Source organism: Pseudophryne corroboree, chromosome 10, assembly GCF_028390025.1.
Source record: "Pseudophryne corroboree isolate aPseCor3 chromosome 10, aPseCor3.hap2, whole genome shotgun sequence".
In the NCBI taxonomy this organism is placed as follows: Eukaryota; Metazoa; Chordata; class Amphibia; order Anura; family Myobatrachidae; genus Pseudophryne; species Pseudophryne corroboree.
The window spans coordinates 1,293,651-1,316,734 of NC_086453.1; positions in this window are offsets into that span (position 1 = coordinate 1,293,651).

A 23,084-nucleotide genomic window follows, 5' to 3' on the forward strand; every position below is an offset into this window, starting at 1 on the left:
GGTAGTGTTGGATGATATGGATGCAGATAACAGATGAACGGGTAGTGTTGGATGATATAGATGCAGATGACAGATGAACGGGTAGTGTTGGATGATATGGGTGCAGATAACAGATGAACGGGTAGTGTTGGATGCTATGGATGCAGATAACAGATGAACGGGTAGTGTTGGATGATATAGATGCAGATGACAGATGAACGGGTAGTGTTGGATGATATGGATGCAGATGACAGATGAACGGGTAGTGTTGGATGATATGGATGCAGATGACAGATGAACGGGTAGTGTTGGATGATATGGGTGCAGATAACAGATGAACGGGTAGTGTTGGATGATATGGGTGCAGATGACAGATGAACGGGTAGTGTTGGATATTATGGGTGCAGATGACAGATGAACGGGTGGTGTTGGATGATATGGGTGCAGATGACAGATGAACGGGTAGTGTTGGATGATATGGGTGCAGATGACAGATGAACGGGTAGTGTTGGATGATATGGGTGCAGATGACAGATGAACTGGTAGTGTTGGATGATATGGATGCAGATGACAGATGAACGGGTAGTGTTGGATTATATGGGTGCAGATGACAGATGAACGGGTAGTGTTAGATGATATATGTGCAGATGACAGATGAACGGGTAGTGTTGGATGATATGGATGCAGATGACAGATGAACGGGTAGTGTTGGATGATATGGGTGCAGATAACAGAAGAACGGGTAGTGTTGGATGATATGTGTGCAGATAACAGATGAACGGGTAGTGTTGGATGCTATGGATGCAGATAACAGATGAACGGGTAGTGTTGGATGATATAGATGCAGATGACAGATGAACGGGTAGTGTTGGATGATATGGGTGCAGATAACAGATGAACGGGTAGTGTTGGATGATATAGATGCAGATGACAGATGAACGGGTAGTGTTGGATGATATGGATGCAGATAACAGATGAACGGGTAGTGTTGGATGATATAGATGCAGATGACAGATGAACGGGTAGTGTTGGATGATATGGGTGCAGATAACAGATGAACGGGTAGTGTTGGATGCTATGGATGCAGATAACAGATGAACGGGTAGTGTTGGATGATATAGATGCAGATGACAGATGAACGGGTAGTGTTGGATGATATGGATGCAGATGACAGATGAACGGGTAGTGTTGGATGATATGGGTGCAGATGACAGAGGAACTGGTAGTGTTGGATTATATGGGTGCAGATGACAGATGAACGGGTAGTGTTAGATGATATGGATGCAGATGACAGATGAACGGGTAGTATTGGATGATATGGATGCAGATGACAGATGAACGGGTAGTGTTGGATGATATGGGTGCAGATGACAGATGAACGGGTAGTGTTGGATGATATGGATGCAGATAACAGATGAATGGGTAGTGTTGGATGATATGGATGCAGATGACAGATGAACGGGTAGTGTTAGATGATATGGGTGCAGATGACAGATGAACGGGTAGTATTGGATGATATGGATGCAGATGACAGATGAACGGGTAGTGTTGGATGATATGGGTGCAGATGACAGATGAACGGGTAGTGTTGGATGATATGGGTGCAGATAACAGATGAACGGGTAGTGTTGGATGATATAGATGCAGATGACAGATAAACGGGTAGTGTTGGATGATATGGATGCAGATGACAGATGAATGGGTAGTGTTGGATGATATGGGTGCAGATAACAGATGAACGGGTAGTGTTGGGTGATATGGATGCAGATGACAGATGAACGGGTAGTGTTGGATGATATGGGTGCAGATAACAGAAGAACGGGTAGTGTTGGATGATATGTGTGCAGATAACAGATGAACGGGTAGTGTTGGATGATATAGATGCAGATGACAGATGAACGGGTAGTGTTGGATGATATGGGTGCAGATAACAGATGAACGGGTAGTGTTGGATGATATAGATGCAGATGACAGATGAACGGGTAGTGTTGGATGATATGGATGCAGATAACAGATGAACGGGTAGTGTTGGATGATATAGATGCAGATGACAGATGAACGGGTAGTGTTGGATGATATGGGTGCAGATAACAGATGAACGGGTAGTGTTGGATGCTATGGATGCAGATAACAGATGAACGGGTAGTGTTGGATGATATAGATGCAGATGACAGATGAACGGGAAGTGTTGGATGATATGGATGCAGATGACAGATGAACGGGTAGTGTTGGATGATATGGATGCAGATGACAGATGAACGGGTAGTGTTGGATGATATGGGTGCAGATAACAGATGAACGGGTAGTGTTGGATGATATGGGTGCAGATGACAGATGAACGGGTAGTGTTGGATGATATGGGTGCAGATGACAGATGAACGGGTAGTGTTGGATGATATGGGTGCAGATGACAGATGAACGGGTAGTGTTGGATGATATGGGTGCAGATGACAGATGAACGGGTAGTGTTGGATGATATGGGTGCAGATGACAGATGAACTGGTAGTGTTGGATGATATGGATGCAGATGACAGATGAACGGGTAGTGTTGGATTATATGGGTGCAGATGACAGATGAACGGGTAGTGTTAGATGATATGGATGCAGATGACAGATGAACGGGTAGTATTGGATGATATGGATGCAGATGACAGATGAACGGGTAGTGTTGGATGATATGGGTGCAGATGACAGATGAACGGGTAGTGTTGGATGATATGGATGCAGATAACAGATGAATGGGTAGTGTTGGATGATATGGATGCAGATGACAGATGAACGGGTAGTGTTGGATGATATGGATGCAGATGACAGATGAACGGGTAGTGTTGGATGATATGGATGCAGATGACAGATGAACGGGTAGTGTTGGATGCTATGGATACAGATGACAGATGAACGGGTAGTGTTGGATGATATGGATGCAGATGACAGATGAACGGGTAGTGTTAGATGATATGGGTGCAGATGACAGATGAACGGGTAGTATTGGATGATATGGATGCAGATGACAGATGATCGGGTAGTGTTGGATGATATGGGTGCAGATGACAGATGAACGGGTAGTGTTGGATGATATGGATGCAGATGACAGATGAACGGGTAGTGTTGGATGATATGGGTGCAGATAACAGATGAACGGGTAGTGTTGGATGATATGGATGCAGATGACAGATGAATGGGTAGTGTTGGATGATATGGGTGCAGATAACAGATGAACGGGTAGTGTTGGATGATATGGATGCAGATGACAGATGAACGTGTAGTGTTGGATGATATGGGTGCAGATGACAGATGATCGGGTAGTGTTGGATGATATGGGTGCAGATGACAGATGAACGGGTAGTGTTGGATGATATGGATGCAGATGACAGATGAACGGGTAGTGTTGGATGATATGGATGCAGATGACAGATGAACAGGTAGTGTTGGATGATATGGGTGCAGATAACAGATGAACGGGTAGTGTTGGATGATATGGGTGCAGATAACAGATGAACGGGTAGTGTTGGATGATATGGATGCAGATGACAGATGAACAGGTAGTGTTGGATGATATAGGTGCAGATAACAGATGAACGGGTAGTGTTGGGTGATATGGATGCAGATGACAGATGAACGGGTAGTGTTGGATGATATGGGTGCAGATGACAGATGAACGGGTAGTGTTGGATGATATGGGTGCAGATGACAGATGAACGGGTAGTGTTGGATGCTATGGATGCAGATAACAGATGAACGGGTAGTGTTGGATGATATAGATGCAGATGACAGATGAACGGGTAGTGTTGGATGATATGGATGTAGATGACAGATGAACGGGTAGTGTTGGATGATATGGATGCAGATGACAGATGAATGGGTAGTGTTGGATGATATGGGTGCAGATAACAGATGAACGGGTAGTGTTGGGTGATATGGATGCAGATGACAGATGAACAGGTAGTGTTGGATGATATAGGTGCAGATAACAGATGAACGGGTAGTGTTGGATGATATGGATGCAGATGACAGATGAATGGGAAGTGTTGGATGATATGGGTGCAGATGACAGATGAACGGGTAGTGTTGGATGATATGGGTGCAGATAACAGATGAACGGGTAGTGTTGGATGATATGGGTGCAGATGACAGATGAACGGGTAGTGTTGGATGATATGGGTGCAGATGACAGATGAACGGGTAGTGTTGGATGATTTGGGTGCAGATGACAGATGAACGGGTAGTGTTGGATGATATGGGTGCAGATGACAGATGAACGGGTAGTGTTGGATGATATGGGTGTAGATGACAGATGAACGGGTAGTGTTGGATGATATGGGTGCAGATGACAGATGAACGGGTAGTGTTGGATGATATGGGTGCAGATAACAGATGAACGGGTAGTGTTGGATGATATGGGTGCAGATAACAGATGAACGGGTAGTGTTGGATGATATGGGTGCAGATGACAGATGATCGGGTAGTGTTGGATGATATGGGTGCAGATGACAGATGAACGGGTAGTGTTGGATGATATGGATGCAGATGACAGATGAACGGGTAGTGTTGGATGATATGGGTGCAGATAACAGATGAACGGGTAGTGTTGGATGATATGGATGCAGATGACAGATGAACGGGTAGTGTTGGATGATATGGGTGCAGATGACAGATGAACGGGTAGTGTTGGATGATATGGGTGCAGATGACAGATGAACGGGTAGTGTTGGATGCTATGGATGCAGATAACAGATGAACGGGTAGTGTTGGATGATATAGATGCAGATGACAGATGAACGGGTAGTGTTGGATGATATGGATGTAGATGACAGATGAACGGGTAGTGTTGGATGATATGGATGTAGATGACAGATGAACGGGTAGTGTTGGATGATATGGATGCAGATGACAGATGAACGGGTAGTGTTGGATGATATGGATGTAGATAACAGATGAACGGGTAGTGTTGTATGATATGGGTGCAGATGACAGATGAACGGGTAGTGTTGGATGATATGGGTGCAGATGACAGATGAACGGGTAGTGTTGGATGATATGGGTGCAGATGACAGATGAACGGGTAGTGTTGGATGATATGGGTGCAGATGACAGATGAACGGGTAGTGTTGGATGATATGGGTGCAGATGACAGATGATCGGGTAGTGTTGGATGATATGGGTGCAGATGACAGATGAACGGGTAGTGTTGGATGATATGGATGCAGATGACAGATGAACGGGTAGTGTTGGATGATATGGGTGCAGATGACAGATGAACGGGTAGTGTTGGATGATATGGGTGCAGATGACAGATGATCGGGTAGTGTTGGATGATATGGGTGCAGATGACAGATGAACGGGTAGTGTTGGATGATATGGGTGCAGATGACAGATGAACGGGTAGTGTTGGATGATATGGGTGCAGATGACAGATGAACGGGTAGTGTTGGATGATATGGGTGCAGATGACAGATGAACGGGTAGTGTTGGATGATATGGGTGCAGATGACAGATGAACTGGTAGTGTTGGATGATATGGGTGCAGATGACAGATGAACGGGTAGTGTTGGATGATATGGGTGCAGATGACAGATGAACGGGTAGTGTTGGATGATATGGATGCAGATGACAGATGAACGGGTAGTGTTGGATGATATGGATGCAGATGACAGATGAACGGGTAGTGTTGGATGATATGGGTGCAGATGACAGATGAACTGGTAGTGTTGGATTATATGGGTGCAGATGACAGATGAACGGGTAGTGTTAGATGATATGGATGCAGATGACAGATGAACGGGTAGTATTGGATGATATGGATGCAGATGACAGATGAACGGGTAGTGTTGGATGATATGGGTGCAGATGACAGATGAACGGGTAGTGTTGGATGATATGGATGCAGATAACAGATGAATGGGTAGTGTTGGATGATATGGATGCAGATGACAGGTGAACGGGTAGTGTTAGATGATATGGGTGCAGATGACAGATGAACGGGTAGTATTGGATGATATGGATGCAGATGACAGATGAACGGGTAGTGTTGGATGATATGGGTGCAGATGACAGATGAACGGGTAGTGTTGGATGATATGGGTGCAGATAACAGATGAACGGGTAGTGTTGGATGATATAGATGCAGATGACAGATAAACGGGTAGTGTTGGATGATATGGATGCAGATGACAGATGAATGGGTAGTGTTGGATGATATGGGTGCAGATGACAGATGAACGGGTAGTGTTGGATGATATGGGTGCAGATGACAGATGATCGGGTAGTGTTAGATGATATGGATGCAGATGACAGATGAACGGGTAGTATTGGATGATATGGATGCAGATGACAGATGAACGGGTAGTGTTGGATGATATGGGTGCAGATGACAGATGAACGGGTAGTGTTGGATGATATGGGTGCAGATGACAGATGAACGGGTAGTGTTGGATGATATGGGTGCAGATGACAGATGAACGGGTAGTGTTGGATGATATGGATGCAGATGACAGATGAACGGGTAGTGTTGGATGATATGGGTGCAGATGACAGATGAACGGGTAGTGTTGGATGATATGGGTGCAGATAACAGATGAACGGGTAGTGTTGGATGATATAGATGCAGATGACAGATGAACGGGTAGTGTTGGATGATATAGATGCAGATGACAGATGAACGGGTAGTGTTGGATGATATGGATGCAGATAACAGATGAACGGGTAGTGTTGGATGATATAGATGCAGATGACAGATGAACGGGTAGTGTTGGATGATATGGGTGCAGATAACAGATGAACGGGTAGTGTTGGATGCTATGGATGCAGATAACAGATGAACGGGTAGTGTTGGATGATATAGATGCAGATGACAGATGAACGGGAAGTGTTGGATGATATGGATGCAGATGACAGATGAACGGGTAGTGTTGGATGATATGGATGCAGATGACAGATGAACGGGTAGTGTTGGATGATATGGGTGCAGATAACAGATGAACGGGTAGTGTTGGATGATATGGGTGCAGATGACAGATGAACGGGTAGTGTTGGATGATATGGGTGCAGATGACAGATGAACGGGTAGTGTTGGATGATATGGGTGCAGATGACAGATGAACGGGTAGTGTTGGATGATATGGGTGCAGATGACAGATGAACGGGTAGTGTTGGATGATATGGGTGCAGATGACAGATGAACTGGTAGTGTTGGATGATATGGATGCAGATGACAGATGAACGGGTAGTGTTGGATTATATGGGTGCAGATGACAGATGAACGGGTAGTGTTAGATGATATGGATGCAGATGACAGATGAACGGGTAGTATTGGATGATATGGATGCAGATGACAGATGAACGGGTAGTGTTGGATGATATGGGTGCAGATGACAGATGAACGGGTAGTGTTGGATGATATGGATGCAGATAACAGATGAATGGGTAGTGTTGGATGATATGGATGCAGATGACAGATGAACGGGTAGTGTTGGATGATATGGATGCAGATGACAGATAAACGGGTAGTGTTGGATGATATGGATGCAGATGACAGATGAACGGGTAGTGTTGGATGCTATGGATACAGATGACAGATGAACGGGTAGTGTTGGATGATATGGATGCAGATGACAGATGAACGGGTAGTGTTAGATGATATGGGTGCAGATGACAGATGAACGGGTAGTATTGGATGATATGGATGCAGATGACAGATGATCGGGTAGTGTTGGATGATATGGGTGCAGATGACAGATGAACGGGTAGTGTTGGATGATATGGATGCAGATGACAGATGAACGGGTAGTGTTGGATGATATGGGTGCAGATAACAGATGAACGGGTAGTGTTGGATGATATGGATGCAGATGACAGATGAATGGGTAGTGTTGGATGATATGGGTGCAGATAACAGATGAACGGGTAGTGTTGGATGATATGGATGCAGATGACAGATGAACGTGTAGTGTTGGATGATATGGGTGCAGATGACAGATGATCGGGTAGTGTTGGATGATATGGGTGCAGATGACAGATGAACGGGTAGTGTTGGATGATATGGATGCAGATGACAGATGAACGGGTAGTGTTGGATGATATGGATGCAGATGACAGATGAACAGGTAGTGTTGGATGATATGGGTGCAGATAACAGATGAACGGGTAGTGTTGGATGATATGGGTGCAGATAACAGATGAACGGGTAGTGTTGGATGATATGGGTGCAGATAACAGATGAACGGGTAGTGTTGGATGATATGGGTGCAGATGACAGATGAACGGGTAGTGTTGGATGATATGGATGCAGATGACAGATGAACAGGTAGTGTTGGATGATATAGGTGCAGATAACAGATGAACGGGTAGTGTTGGGTGATATGGATGCAGATGACAGATGAACGGGTAGTGTTGGATGATATGGGTGCAGATGACAGATGAACGGGTAGTGTTGGATGATATGGGTGCAGATGACAGATGAACGGGTAGTGTTGGATGCTATGGATGCAGATAACAGATGAACGGGTAGTGTTGGATGATATAGATGCAGATGACAGATGAACGGGTAGTGTTGGATGATATGGATGTAGATGACAGATGAACGGGTAGTGTTGGATGATATGGATGCAGATGACAGATGAATGGGTAGTGTTGGATGATATGGGTGCAGATAACAGATGAACGGGTAGTGTTGGGTGATATGGATGCAGATGACAGATGAACAGGTAGTGTTGGATGATATAGGTGCAGATAACAGATGAACGGGTAGTGTTGGATGATATGGATGCAGATGACAGATGAATGGGAAGTGTTGGATGATATGGGTGCAGATGACAGATGAACGGGTAGTGTTGGATGATATGGGTGCAGATAACAGATGAACGGGTAGTGTTGGATGATATGGGTGCAGATGACAGATGAACGGGTAGTGTTGGATGATATGGGTGCAGATGACAGATGAACGGGTAGTGTTGGATGATATGGGTGTAGATGACAGATGAACGGGTAGTGTTGGATGATATGGGTGCAGATGACAGATGAACGGGTAGTGTTGGATGATATGGGTGCAGATAACAGATGAACGGGTAGTGTTGGATGATATGGGTGCAGATAACAGATGAACGGGTAGTGTTGGATGATATGGGTGCAGATGACAGATGATCGGGTAGTGTTGGATGATATGGGTGCAGATGACAGATGAACGGGTAGTGTTGGATGATATGGATGCAGATGACAGATGAACGGGTAGTGTTGGATGATATGGGTGCAGATAACAGATGAACGGGTAGTGTTGGATGATATGGATGCAGATGACAGATGAACGGGTAGTGTTGGATGATATGGATGCAGATGACAGATGAACGGGTAGTGTTGGATGATATGGGTGCAGATGACAGATGAACGGGTAGTGTTGGATGCTATGGATGCAGATAACAGATGAACGGGTAGTGTTGGATGATATAGATGCAGATGACAGATGAACGGGTAGTGTTGGATGATATGGATGTAGATGACAGATGAACGGGTAGTGTTGGATGATATGGATGTAGATGACAGATGAACGGGTAGTGTTGGATGATATGGATGCAGATGACAGATGAACGGGTAGTGTTGGATGATATGGATGTAGATAACAGATGAACGGGTAGTGTTGTATGATATGGGTGCAGATGACAGATGAACGGGTAGTGTTGGATGATATGGGTGCAGATGACAGATGAACGGGTAGTGTTGGATGATATGGGTGCAGATGACAGATGAACGGGTAGTGTTGGATGATATGGGTGCAGATGACAGATGAACGGGTAGTGTTGGATGATATGGGTGCAGATGACAGATGAACGGGTAGTGTTGGATGATATGGATGCAGATGACAGATGAACGGGTAGTGTTGGATGATATGGGTGCAGATGACAGATGAACGGGTAGTGTTGGATGATATGGGTGCAGATGACAGATGAACGGGTAGTGTTGGATGATATGGATGCAGATGACAGATGAACGGGTAGTGTTGGATGATATGGGTGCAGATGACAGATGAACGGGTAGTGTTGGATGATATGGGTGCAGATGACAGATGATCGGGTAGTGTTGGATGATATGGGTGCAGATGACAGATGAACGGGTAGTGTTGGATGATATGGGTGCAGATGACAGATGATCGGGTAGTGTTGGATGATATGGGTGCAGATGACAGATGAACGGGTAGTGTTGGATGATATGGGTGCAGATGACAGATGATCGGGTAGTGTTGGATGATATGGGTGCAGATGACAGATGAACGGGTAGTGTTGGATGATATGGGTGCAGATGACAGATGAACGGGTAGTGTTGGATGATATGGGTGCAGATAACAGATGAACGGGTAGTGTTGGATGATATGGATGCAGATGACAGATGAACGGGTAGTGTTGGATGATATGGGTGCAGATAACAGATGAACGGGTAGTGTTGGATGATATGGGTGCAGATGACAGATGAACAGGTAGTGTTGGATGCTATGGATGCAGATAACAGATGAACGGGTAGTGTTGGATGATATAGATGCAGATGACAGATGAACGGGTAGTGTTGGATGATATGGATGTAGATGACAGATGAACGGGTAGTGTTGGATGATATGGATGTAGATGACAGATGAACGGGTAGTGTTGGATGATATGGATGCAGATGACAGATGAACGGGTAGTGTTGGATGATATGGATGTAGATAACAGATGAACGGGTAGTGTTGGATGATATGGATACAGATGACAGATGAACGGGTAGTGTTGGATGATATGGGTGCAGATGACAGATGAACGGGTAGTGTTGGATGATATGGGTGCAGATGACAGATGAACGGGTAGTGTTGGATGATATGGGTGCAGATGACAGATGATCGGGTAGTGTTGGATGATATGGGTGCAGATGACAGATGAACGGGTAGTGTTGGATGATATGGATGCAGATGACAGATGAACGGGTAGTGTTGGATGATATGGATGCAGATGACAGATGAACGGGTAGTGTTGGATGATATGGGTGCAGATGACAGATGAACGGGTAGTGTTGGATGATATGGGTGCAGATAACAGATGAACGGGTAGTGTTGGATGATATGGATGAAGATGACAGATGAACGGGTAGTGTTGGATGATATGGGTGCAGATGACAGATGAACGGGTAGTGTTGGATGATATGGGTGCAGATGACAGATGAACGGGTAGTGTTGGATGCTATGGATGCAGATAACAGATGAACGGGTAGTGTTGGATGATATAGATGCAGATAACAGATGAACGGGTAGTGTTGGATGATATAGATGCAGATAACAGATGAACGGGTAGTGTTGGATGATATGGGTGCAGATGACAGATGAACGGGTAGTGTTGGATGATATGGGTGCAGATGACAGATGAACGGGTAGTGTTGGATGCTATGGATGCAGATAACAGATGAACGGGTAGTGTTGGATGATATAGATGCAGATGACAGATGAACGGGTAGTGTTGGATGATATGGATGTAGATGACAGATGAACGGGTAGTGTTGGATGATATGGGTGCAGATGACAGATGAACGGGTAGTGTTGGATGATATGGGTGCAGATGACAGATGAACGGGTAGTGTTGGATGATATGGGTGCAGATGACAGATGAACGGGTAGTGTTGGATGATATGGGTGCAGATGACAGATGAACTGGTTGTGTTGGATGATATGGGTGCAGATGACAGATGAACGGGAAGTGTTGGATGATATGGGTGCAGATGACAGATGAACTGGTTGTGTTGGATGATATGGATGCAGATGACAGATGAACGGGTAGTGTTGGATGATATGGGTGCAGATAACAGATGAACGGGTAGTGTTGGATGATATGGATGCAGATGACAGATGAACGGGTAGTGTTGGATGATATGGGTGCAGATGACAGATGAACGGGTAGTGTTGGATGATATGGGTGCAGATGACAGATGAACAGGTAGTGTTGGATGCTATGGATGCAGATAACAGATGAACGGGTAGTGTTGGATGATATAGATGCAGATGACAGATGAACGGGTAGTGTTGGATGATATGGATGTAGATGACAGATGAACGGGTAGTGTTGGATGATATGGATGTAGATGACAGATGAACGGGTAGTGTTGGATGATATGGATGCAGATGACAGATGAACGGGTAGTGTTGGATGATATGGATGTAGATAACAGATGAACGGGTAGTGTTGGATGATATGGATACAGATGACAGATGAACGGGTAGTGTTGGATGATATGGATGTAGATAACAGATGAACGGGTAGTGTTGGATGATATGGGTGCAGATGACAGATGAACGGGTAGTGTTGGATGATATGGGTGCAGATGACAGATGATCGGGTAGTGTTGGATGATATGGGTGCAGATGACAGATGAACGGGTAGTGTTGGATGATATGGATGCAGATGACAGATGAACGGGTAGTGTTGGATGATATGGATGCAGATGACAGATGAACGGGTAGTGTTGGATGATATGGGTGCAGATGACAGATGAACGGGTAGTGTTGGATGATATGGGTGCAGATAACAGATGAACGGGTAGTGTTGGATGATATGGATGAAGATGACAGATGAACGGGTAGTGTTGGATGATATGGGTGCAGATGACAGATGAACGGGTAGTGTTGGATGATATGGGTGCAGATGACAGATGAACGGGTAGTGTTGGATGCTATGGATGCAGATAACAGATGAACGGGTAGTGTTGGATGATATAGATGCAGATAACAGATGAACGGGTAGTGTTGGATGATATAGATGCAGATAACAGATGAACGGGTAGTGTTGGATGATATGGGTGCAGATGACAGATGAACGGGTAGTGTTGGATGATATGGGTGCAGATGACAGATGAACGGGTAGTGTTGGATGCTATGGATGCAGATAACAGATGAACGGGTAGTGTTGGATGATATAGATGCAGATGACAGATGAACGGGTAGTGTTGGATGATATGGATGTAGATGACAGATGAACGGGTAGTGTTGGATGATATGGATGTAGATGACAGATGAACAGGTAGTGTTGGATGATATGGATGCAGATGACAGATGAACGGGTAGTGTTGGATGATATGGGTGCAGATGACAGATGAACGGGTAGTGTTGGATGATATAGGTGCAGATAACAGATGAACGGGTAGTGTTGGATGTTATGGGTGCAGATGACAGATGAACGGGTAGTGTTGGATGATATGGATGCAGATGACAGATGAACGGGTAGTGTTGGATGATATGGATGCAGATGACAGATGAACGGGTAGTGTTGGATGATATAGATGCAGATGACAGATGAACGGGTAGTGTTGGATGATATAGGTGCAGATAACAGATGAACGGGTAGTGTTGGATGTTATGGGTGCAGATGACAGATGAACGGGTAGTGTTGGATGATATGGATGCAGATGACAGATGAACGGGTAGTGTTGGATGATATGGATGCAGATGACAGATGAACGGGTAGTGTTGGATGATATGGATGCAGATGACAGATGAACGGGTAGTGTTGGATGATATGGATGCAGATGACAGATTTACGGGTAGTGGATGATATGGATGCAGATGACAGATGAACGGGTAGTGTTGGATGATATGGATGCAGATGACAGATGAACGGGTAGTGTTGAATGATATGGGTGCAGATGACAGATGATCGGGTAGTGTTGGATGATATAGGTGCAGATAACAGATGAACGGGTAGTGTTGGATGATATGGATGCAGATGACAGATGAACGGGTAGTGTTGGATGATATGGATGCAGATGACAGATGAACGGGTAGTGTTGGATGATATGGATGCAGATGACAGATGAACAGGTAGTGTTGGATGATATGGGTGCAGATGACAGATGATCGGGTAGTGTTGGATGATATAGGTGCAGATAACAGATGAACGGTTAGTGTTGGATGATGCAGATGACAGATGAACGGGTAGTGTTGGATGATATGGATGCAGATGACAGATGAACGGGTAGTGTTGGATGATATGGATGCAGATGACAGATGAACGGGTAGTGTTGGATGATATAGGTGCAGATGACAGATGAACGGGTAGTGTTGGATGATATGGATGCAGATGACAGATGAACGGGTAGTGTTGGATGATATGGATGCAGATGACAGATGAACGGGTAGTGTTGGATGATATAGGTGCAGATAACAGATGAACGGGTAGTGTTGGATGATATGGGTGCAGATAACAGATGAACAGGTAGTGTTGGATGATATGGATGCAGATGACAGATGAACGGGTAGTGTTGGATGATATGGATGCAGATGACAGATGAACGGGTAGTGTTGGATGATATGGGTGCAGATAACAGATGAACGGGTAGTGTTGGATGATATGGATGCAGATGACAGATGAACGGGTAGTGTTGGATGATATGGGTGCAGATGACAGATGAACGGGTAGTGTTGGATGATATGGGTGCAGATGACAGATGAACGGGTAGTGTTGGATGCTATGGATGCAGATGACAGATGAACGGGTAGTGTTGGATGATATGGATGCAGATGACAGATGAACGGGTAGTGTTGGATGATATGGGTGCAGATGACAGATGAACGGGTAGTGTTGGATGATATGGATGCAGATGACAGATGAACGGGTAGTGTTGGATGATATGGGTGCAAATGACAGATGAACGGGTAGTGTTGGATGATATGGGTGCAGATGACAGATGAACGGGTAGTGTTGGATGATATGGGTGCAGATGACAGATGAACGGGTAGTGTTGGATGATATGGGTGCAGATGACAGATGAACGGGTAGTGTTGGATGATATGGATGCAGATGACAGATGAACGGGTAGTGTTGGATGATATGGGTGCAAATGACAGATGAACCGGTAGTGTTGGATGATATAGGTGCAGATGACAGATGAACGGGTAGTGTTGGATGATATGGATGCAGATGACAGAAGAACGGGTAGTGTTGGATGATATGGGTGCAGATGACAGATGAACGGGTAGTGTTGGATGATATGGATGTAGATGACAGATGAACTGGTAGTGTTAGATGATATGGATGCAGATAACAGATGAACGGGTAGTGTTGGATGATTTGGGTGCAGATGACAGATGAACGGGTAGTGTTGGATGATATGGGTGCAGATGACAGATGAACGGGTAGTGTTGGATGATATGGGTGCAGATGACAGATGAACGGGTAGTGTTGGATGATATGGGTGCAGATGACAGATGAACGGGTAGTGTTGGATGATATGGGTGCAGATGACAGATGAACGGGTAGTGTTGGATGATATGGGTGCAGATGACAGATGAACAGGAAGTGTTGGATGATATGGGTGCAGATAACAGATGAACGGGTAGTGTTGGATGATATGGGTGCAGATAACAGATGAACGGGTAGTGTTGGATGATATGGGTGCAGATGACAGATGAACGGGTAGTGTTGGATGATATGGGTGCAGATAACAGATGAACAGGAAGTGTTGGATGATATGGGTGCAGATGACAGATGAACGGGTAGTGTTGGATGATATGGGTGCAGATGACAGATGAACGGGTAGTGTTGGATGATATAGATGCAGATGACAGATGAACGGGTAGTGTTGGATGATATGGATGCAGATGACAGATGAACGGGTAGTGTTGGATGATATGGATGCAGATGACAGATTTACGGGTAGTGGATGATATGGATGCAGATGACAGATGAACGGGTAGTGTTGGATGATATGGATGCAGATGACAGATGAACGGGTAGTGTTGAATGATATGGGTGCAGATGACAGATGATCGGGTAGTGTTGGATGATATAGGTGCAGATAACAGATGAACGGGTAGTGTTGGATGATATGGATGCAGATGACAGATGAACGGGTAGTGTTGGATGATATGGATGCAGATGACAGATGAACGGGTAGTGTTGGATGATATGGATGCAGATGACAGATGTACAGGTAGTGTTGGATGATATGGGTGCAGATGACAGATGATCGGATAGTGTTGGATGATATAGGTGCAGATAACAGATGAACGGGTAGTGTTGGATGATATGGATGCAGATGACAGATGAACGGGTAGTGTTGGATGATATGGATGCAGATGACAGATGAACGGGTAGTGTTGGATGATATGGATGCAGATGACAGATGAACGGGTAGTGTTGGATGATATAGGTGCAGATGACAGATGAACGGGTAGTGTTGGATGATATGGATGCAGATGACAGATGAACGGGTAGTGTTGGATGATATAGGTGCAGATAACAGATGAACGGGTAGTGTTGGATGATATGGGTGCAGATAACAGATGAACAGGTAGTGTTGGATGATATGGATGCAGATGACAGATGAACGGGTAGTGTTGGATGATATGGATGCAGATGACAGATGAACGGGTAGTGTTGGATGATATGGGTGCAGATAACAGATGAACGGGTAGTGTTGGATGATATGGATGCAGATGACAGATGAACGGGTAGTGTTGGATGATATGGGTGCAGATGACAGATGAACGGGTAGTGTTGGATGATATGGGTGCAGATGACAGATGAACGGGTAGTGTTGGATGCTATGGATGCAGATGACAGATGAACGGGTAGTGTTGGATGATATGGATGCAGATGACAGATGAACGGGTAGTGTTGGATGATATGGGTGCAGATGACAGATGAACGGGTAGTGTTGGATGATATGGATGCAGATGACAGATGAACGGGTAGTGTTGGATGATATGGGTGCAAATGACAGATGAACGGGTAGTGTTGGATGATATGGGTGCAGATGACAGATGAACGGGTAGTGTTGGATGATATGGGTGCAGATGACAGATGAACGGGTAGTGTTGGATGATATGGGTGCAGATGACAGATGAACGGGTAGTGTTGGATGATATGGATGCAGATGACAGATGAACGGGTAGTGTTGGATGATATGGGTGCAAATGACAGATGAACCGGTAGTGTTGGATGATATAGGTGCAGATGACAGATGAACGGGTAGTGTTGGATGATATGGATGCAGATGACAGAAGAACGGGTAGTGTTGGATGATATGGGTGCAGATGACAGATGAACGGGTAGTGTTGGATGATATGGATGCAGATGACAGATGAACTGGTAGTGTTAGATGATATGGGTGCAGATAACAGATGAACGGGTAGTGTTGGATGATATGGGTGCAGATAACAGATGAACGGGTAGTGTTGGATGATATGGGTGCAGATGACAGATGAACGGGTAGTGTTGGATGATATGGGTGCAGATAACAGATGAACAGGAAGTGTTGGATGATATGGGTGCAGATGACAGATGAACGGGTAGTGTTGGATGATATGGGTGCAGATGACAGATGAACGGGTAGTGTTGGATGATATGGATACAGATGACAGATGAACGGGTAGTGTTGGATGATATGGGTGCAGATGACAGATGAACGGGTAGTGTTGGATGATATGGGTGCAGATGACAGATGAACGGGTAGTGTTGGATGATATGGGTGCAGATGACAGATGATCGGGTAGTGTTGGATGATATGGGTGCAGATGACAGATGAACGGGTAGTGTTGGATGATATGGATGCAGATGACAGATGAACGGGTAGTGTTGGATGATATGGGTGCAGATGACAGATGAACGGGTAGTGTTGGATGATATGGATGCAGATGACAGATGAACGGGTAGTGTTGGATGATATGGGTGCAGATAACAGATGAACGGGTAGTGTTGGATGATATGGATGCAGATGACAGATGAACGGGTAGTGTTGGATGATATGGGTGCAGATGACAGATGAACGGGTAGTGTTGGATGATATGGGTGCAGATGACAGATGAACGGGTAGTGTTGGATGCTATGGATGCAGATAACAGATGAACGGGTAGTGTTGGATGATATAGATGCAGATGACAGATGAACGGGTAGTGTTGGATGATATGGATGTAGATAACAGATGAACGGGTAGTGTTGGATGATATGGGTGCAGATGACAGATGAACGGGTAGTGTTGGATGATATGGGTGCAGATGACAGATGAACGGGTAGTGTTGGATGCTATGGATGCAGATAACAGATGAACGGGTAGTGTTGGATGATATAGATGCAGATGACAGATGAACGGGTAGTGTTGGATGATATGGATGTAGATGACAGATGAACGGGTAGTGTTGGATGATATGGATGTAGATGACAGATGAACAGGTAGTGTTGGATGATATGGATGCAGATGACAGATGAACGGGTAGTGTTGGATGATATGGATGTAGATGACAGATGAACGGGTAGTGTTGGATGATATGGATGTAGATGACAGATGAACGGGTAGTGTTGGATGATATAGATGCAGATGACAGATGAACGGGTAGTGTTGGATGATATGGATGTAGATGACAGATGAACGGGTAGTGTTGGATGATATGGATGTAGATGACAGATGAACAGGTAGTGTTGGATGATATGGATGCAGATGACAGATGAACGGGTAGTGTTGGATGATATGGGTGCAGATGACCGATGAACGGGTAGTGTTGGATGATATAGGTGCAGATAACAGATGAACGGGTAGTGTTGGATGTTATGGGTGCAGATGACAGATGAACGGGTAGTGTTGGATGATATGGATGCAGATGACAGATGAACGGGTAGTGTTGAATGATATGGGTGCAGATGACAGATGATCGGGTAGTGTTGGATGCTATGGATGCAGATAACAGATGAACGGGTAGTGTTGGATGATATAGATGCAGATGACAGATGAACGGGTAGTGTTGGATGATATGGATGTAGATGACAGATGAACGGGTAGTGTTGGATGATATGGATGTAGATGACAGATGAACAGGTAGTGTTGGATGATATAGGTGCAGATAACAGATGAACGGGTAGTGTTGGATGATATGGATGCAGATGACAGATGAACGGGTAGTGTTGGATGATATAGATGCAGATGACAGATGAACGGGTAGTGTTGGATGATATAGGTGCAGATAACAGATGAACGGGTAGTGTTGGATGTTATGGGTGCAGATGACAGATGAACGGGTAGTGTTGGATGATATGGATGCAGATGACAGATGAACGGGTAGTGTTGGATGATATGGATGCAGATGACAGATGAACGGGTAGTGTTGGATGATATGGATGCAGATGACAGATGAACGGGTAGTGTTGGATGATATGGATGCAGATGACAGATTTACGGGTAGTGGATGATATGGATGCAGATGACAGATGAACGGGTAGTGTTGGATGATATGGATGCAGATGACAGATGAACGGGTAGTGTTGAATGATATGGGTGCAGATGACAGATGATCGGGTAGTGTTGGATGATATAGGTGCAGATAACAGATGAACGGGTAGTGTTGGATGATATGGATGCAGATGACAGATGAACGGGTAGTGTTGGATGATATGGATGCAGATGACAGATGAACGGGTAGTGCTGGATGATATGGATGCAGATGACAGATGAACAGGTAGTGTTGGATGATATGGGTGCAGATGACAGATGATCGGGTAGTGTTGGATGATATAGGTGCAGATAACAGATGAACGGGTAGTGTTGGATGATATGGATGCAGATGACAGATGAACGGGTAGTGTTGGATGATATGGATGCAGATGACAGATGAACGGGTAGTGTTGGATGATATGGATGCAGATGACAGATGAACGGGTAGTGTTGGATGATATAGGTGCACATGACAGATGAACGGGTAGTGTTGGATGATATGGATGCAGATGACAGATGAACGGGTAGTGTTGGATGATATGGATGCAGATGACAGATGAACGGGTAGTGTTGGATGATATAGGTGCAGATAACAGATGAACGGTTAGTGTTGGATGATATGGGTGCAGATAACAGATGAACGGGTAGTGTTGGATGATATGGATGCAGATGACAGATGAACGGGTAGTGTTGGATGATATGGGTGCAGATGACAGATGAACGGGTAGTGTTGGATGATATGGGTGCAGATGACAGATGAACGGGTAGTGTTGGATGCTATGGATGCAGATGACAGATGAACGGGTAGTGTTGGATGATATGGATGCAGATGACAGATGAACGGGTAGTGTTGGATGATATGGGTGCAGATGACAGATGAACGGGTAGTGTTGGATGATATGGATGCAGATGACAGATGAACGGGTAGTGTTGGATGATATGGGTGCAAATGACAGATGAACGGGTAGTGTTGGATGATATGGGTGCAGATGACAGATGAACGGGTAGTGTTGGATGATATGGGTGCAGATGACAGATTAACGGGTAGTGTTGGATGATATGGGTGCAGATGACAGATGAACGGGTAGTGTTGGATGATATGGATGCAGATGACAGATGAACGGGTAGTGTTGGATGATATAGGTGCAAATGACAGATGAACCGGTAGTGTTGGATGATATGGGTGCAGATGACAGATGAACGGGTAGTGTTGGATGATATGGATGCAGATGACAGAAGAACGGGTAGTGTTGGATGATATGGGTGCACATGACAGATGAACGGGTGGTGTTGGATGATATGGATGTAGATGACAGATGAACTGGTAGTGTTAGATGATATGGATGCAGATAACAGATGAACGGGTAGTGTTGAATGATATGGGTGCAGATGACAGATGATCGGGTAGTGTTGGATGATATAGGTGCAGATAACAGATGAACGGGTAGTGTTGGATGATATGGATGCAGATGACAGATGAACGGGTAGTGTTGGATGATATGGATGCAGATGACAGATGAACGGGTAGTGCTGGATGATATGGATGCAGATGACAGATGAACAGGTAGTGTTGGATGATATGGGTGCAGATGACAGATGATCGGGTAGTGTTGGATGATATAGGTGCAGATAACAGATGAACGGGTAGTGTTGGATGATATGGATGCAGATGACAGATGAACGGGTAGTGTTGGATGATATGGATGCAGATGACAGATGAACGGGTAGTGTTGGATGATATGGATGCAGATGACAGATGAACGGGTAGTGTTGGATGATATAGGTGCAGATGACAGATGAACGGGTAGTGTTGGATGATATGGATGCAGATGACAGATGAACGGGTAGTGTTGGATGATATGGATGCAGATGACAGATGAACGGGTAGTGTTGGATGATATAGGTGCAGATAACAGATGAACGGTTAGTGTTGGATGATATGGGTGCAGATAACAGATGAACGGGTAGTGTTGGATGATATGGATGCAGATGACAGATGAACGGGTAGTGTTGGATGATATGGGTGCAGATGACAGATGAACGGGTAGTGTTGGATGATATGGGTGCAGATGACAGATGAACGGGTAGTGTTGGATGCTATGGATGCAGATGACAGATGAACGGGTAGTGTTGGATGATATGGATGCAGATGACAGATGAACGGGTAGTGTTGGATGATATGGGTGCAGATGACAGATGAACGGGTAGTGTTGGATGATATGGATGCAGATGACAGATGAACGGGTAGTGTTGGATGATATGGGTGCAAATGACAGATGAACGGGTAGTGTTGGATGATATGGGTGCAGATGACAGATGAACGGGTAGTGTTGGATGATATGGGTGCAGATGACAGATTAACGGGTAGTGTTGGATGATATGGGTGCAGATGACAGATGAACGGGTAGTGTTGGATGATATGGATGCAGATGACAGATGAACGGGTAGTGTTGGATGATATAGGTGCAAATGACAGATGAACCGGTAGTGTTGGATGATATGGGTGCAGATGACAGATGAACGGGTAGTGTTGGATGATATGGATGCAGATGACAGAAGAACGGGTAGTGTTGGATGATATGGGTGCACATGACAGATGAACGGGTGGTGTTGGATGATATGGATGTAGATGACAGATGAACTGGTAGTGTTAGATGATATGGATGCAGATAACAGATGAACGGGTAGTGTTGGATGATTTGGGTGCAGATGACAGATGAACGGGTAGTGTTGGATGATATGGGTGCAGATGACAGATGAACGGGTAGTGTTGGATGATATGGGTGCAGATGACAGATGAACGGGTAGTGTTGGATGATATGGGTGCAGATAACAGATGAACGGGTAGTGTTGGATGATATGGGTGCAGATGACAGATGAACGGGTAGTGTTGGATGATATGGATGCAGATGACAGATGAACGGGTAGTGTTGAATGATATGGGTGCAGATGACAGATGATCGGGTAGTGTTGGATGATATAGGTGCAGATAACAGATGAACGGGTAGTGTTGGATGATATGGATGCAGATGACAGATGAACGGGTAGTGTTGGATGATATGGATGCAGATGACAGATGAACGGGTAGTGCTGGATGATATGGATGCAGATGACAGATGAACAGGTAGTGTTGGATGATATGGGTGCAGATGACAGATGATCGGGTAGTGTTGGATGATATAGGTGCAGATAACAGATGAACGGGTAGTGTTGGATGATATGGATGCAGATGACAGATGAACGGGTAGTGTTGGATGATATGGATGCAGATGACAGATGAACGGGTAGTGTTGGATGATATGGATGCAGATGACAGATGAACGGGTAGTGTTGGATGATATAGGTGCAGATGACAGATGAACGGGTAGTGTTGGATGATATGGATGCAGATGACAGATGAACGGGTAGTGTTGGATGATATGGATGCAGATGACAGATGAACGGGTAGTGTTGGATGATATAGGTGCAGATAACAGATGAACGGTTAGTGTTGGATGATATGGGTGCAGATAACAGATGAACGGGTAGTGTTGGATGATATGGATGCAGATGACAGATGAACGGGTAGTGTTGGATGATATGGGTGCAGATGACAGATGAACGGGTAGTGTTGGATGATATGGGTGCAGATGACAGATGAACGGGTAGTGTTGGATGCTATGGATGCAGATGACAGATGAACGGGTAGTGTTGGATGATATGGATGCAGATGACAGATGAACGGGTAGTGTTGGATGATATGGGTGCAGATGACAGATGAACGGGTAGTGTTGGATGATATGGATGCAGATGACAGATGAACGGGTAGTGTTGGATGATATGGGTGCAAATGACAGATGAACGGGTAGTGTTGGATGATATGGGTGCAGATGACAGATGAACGGGTAGTGTTGGATGATATG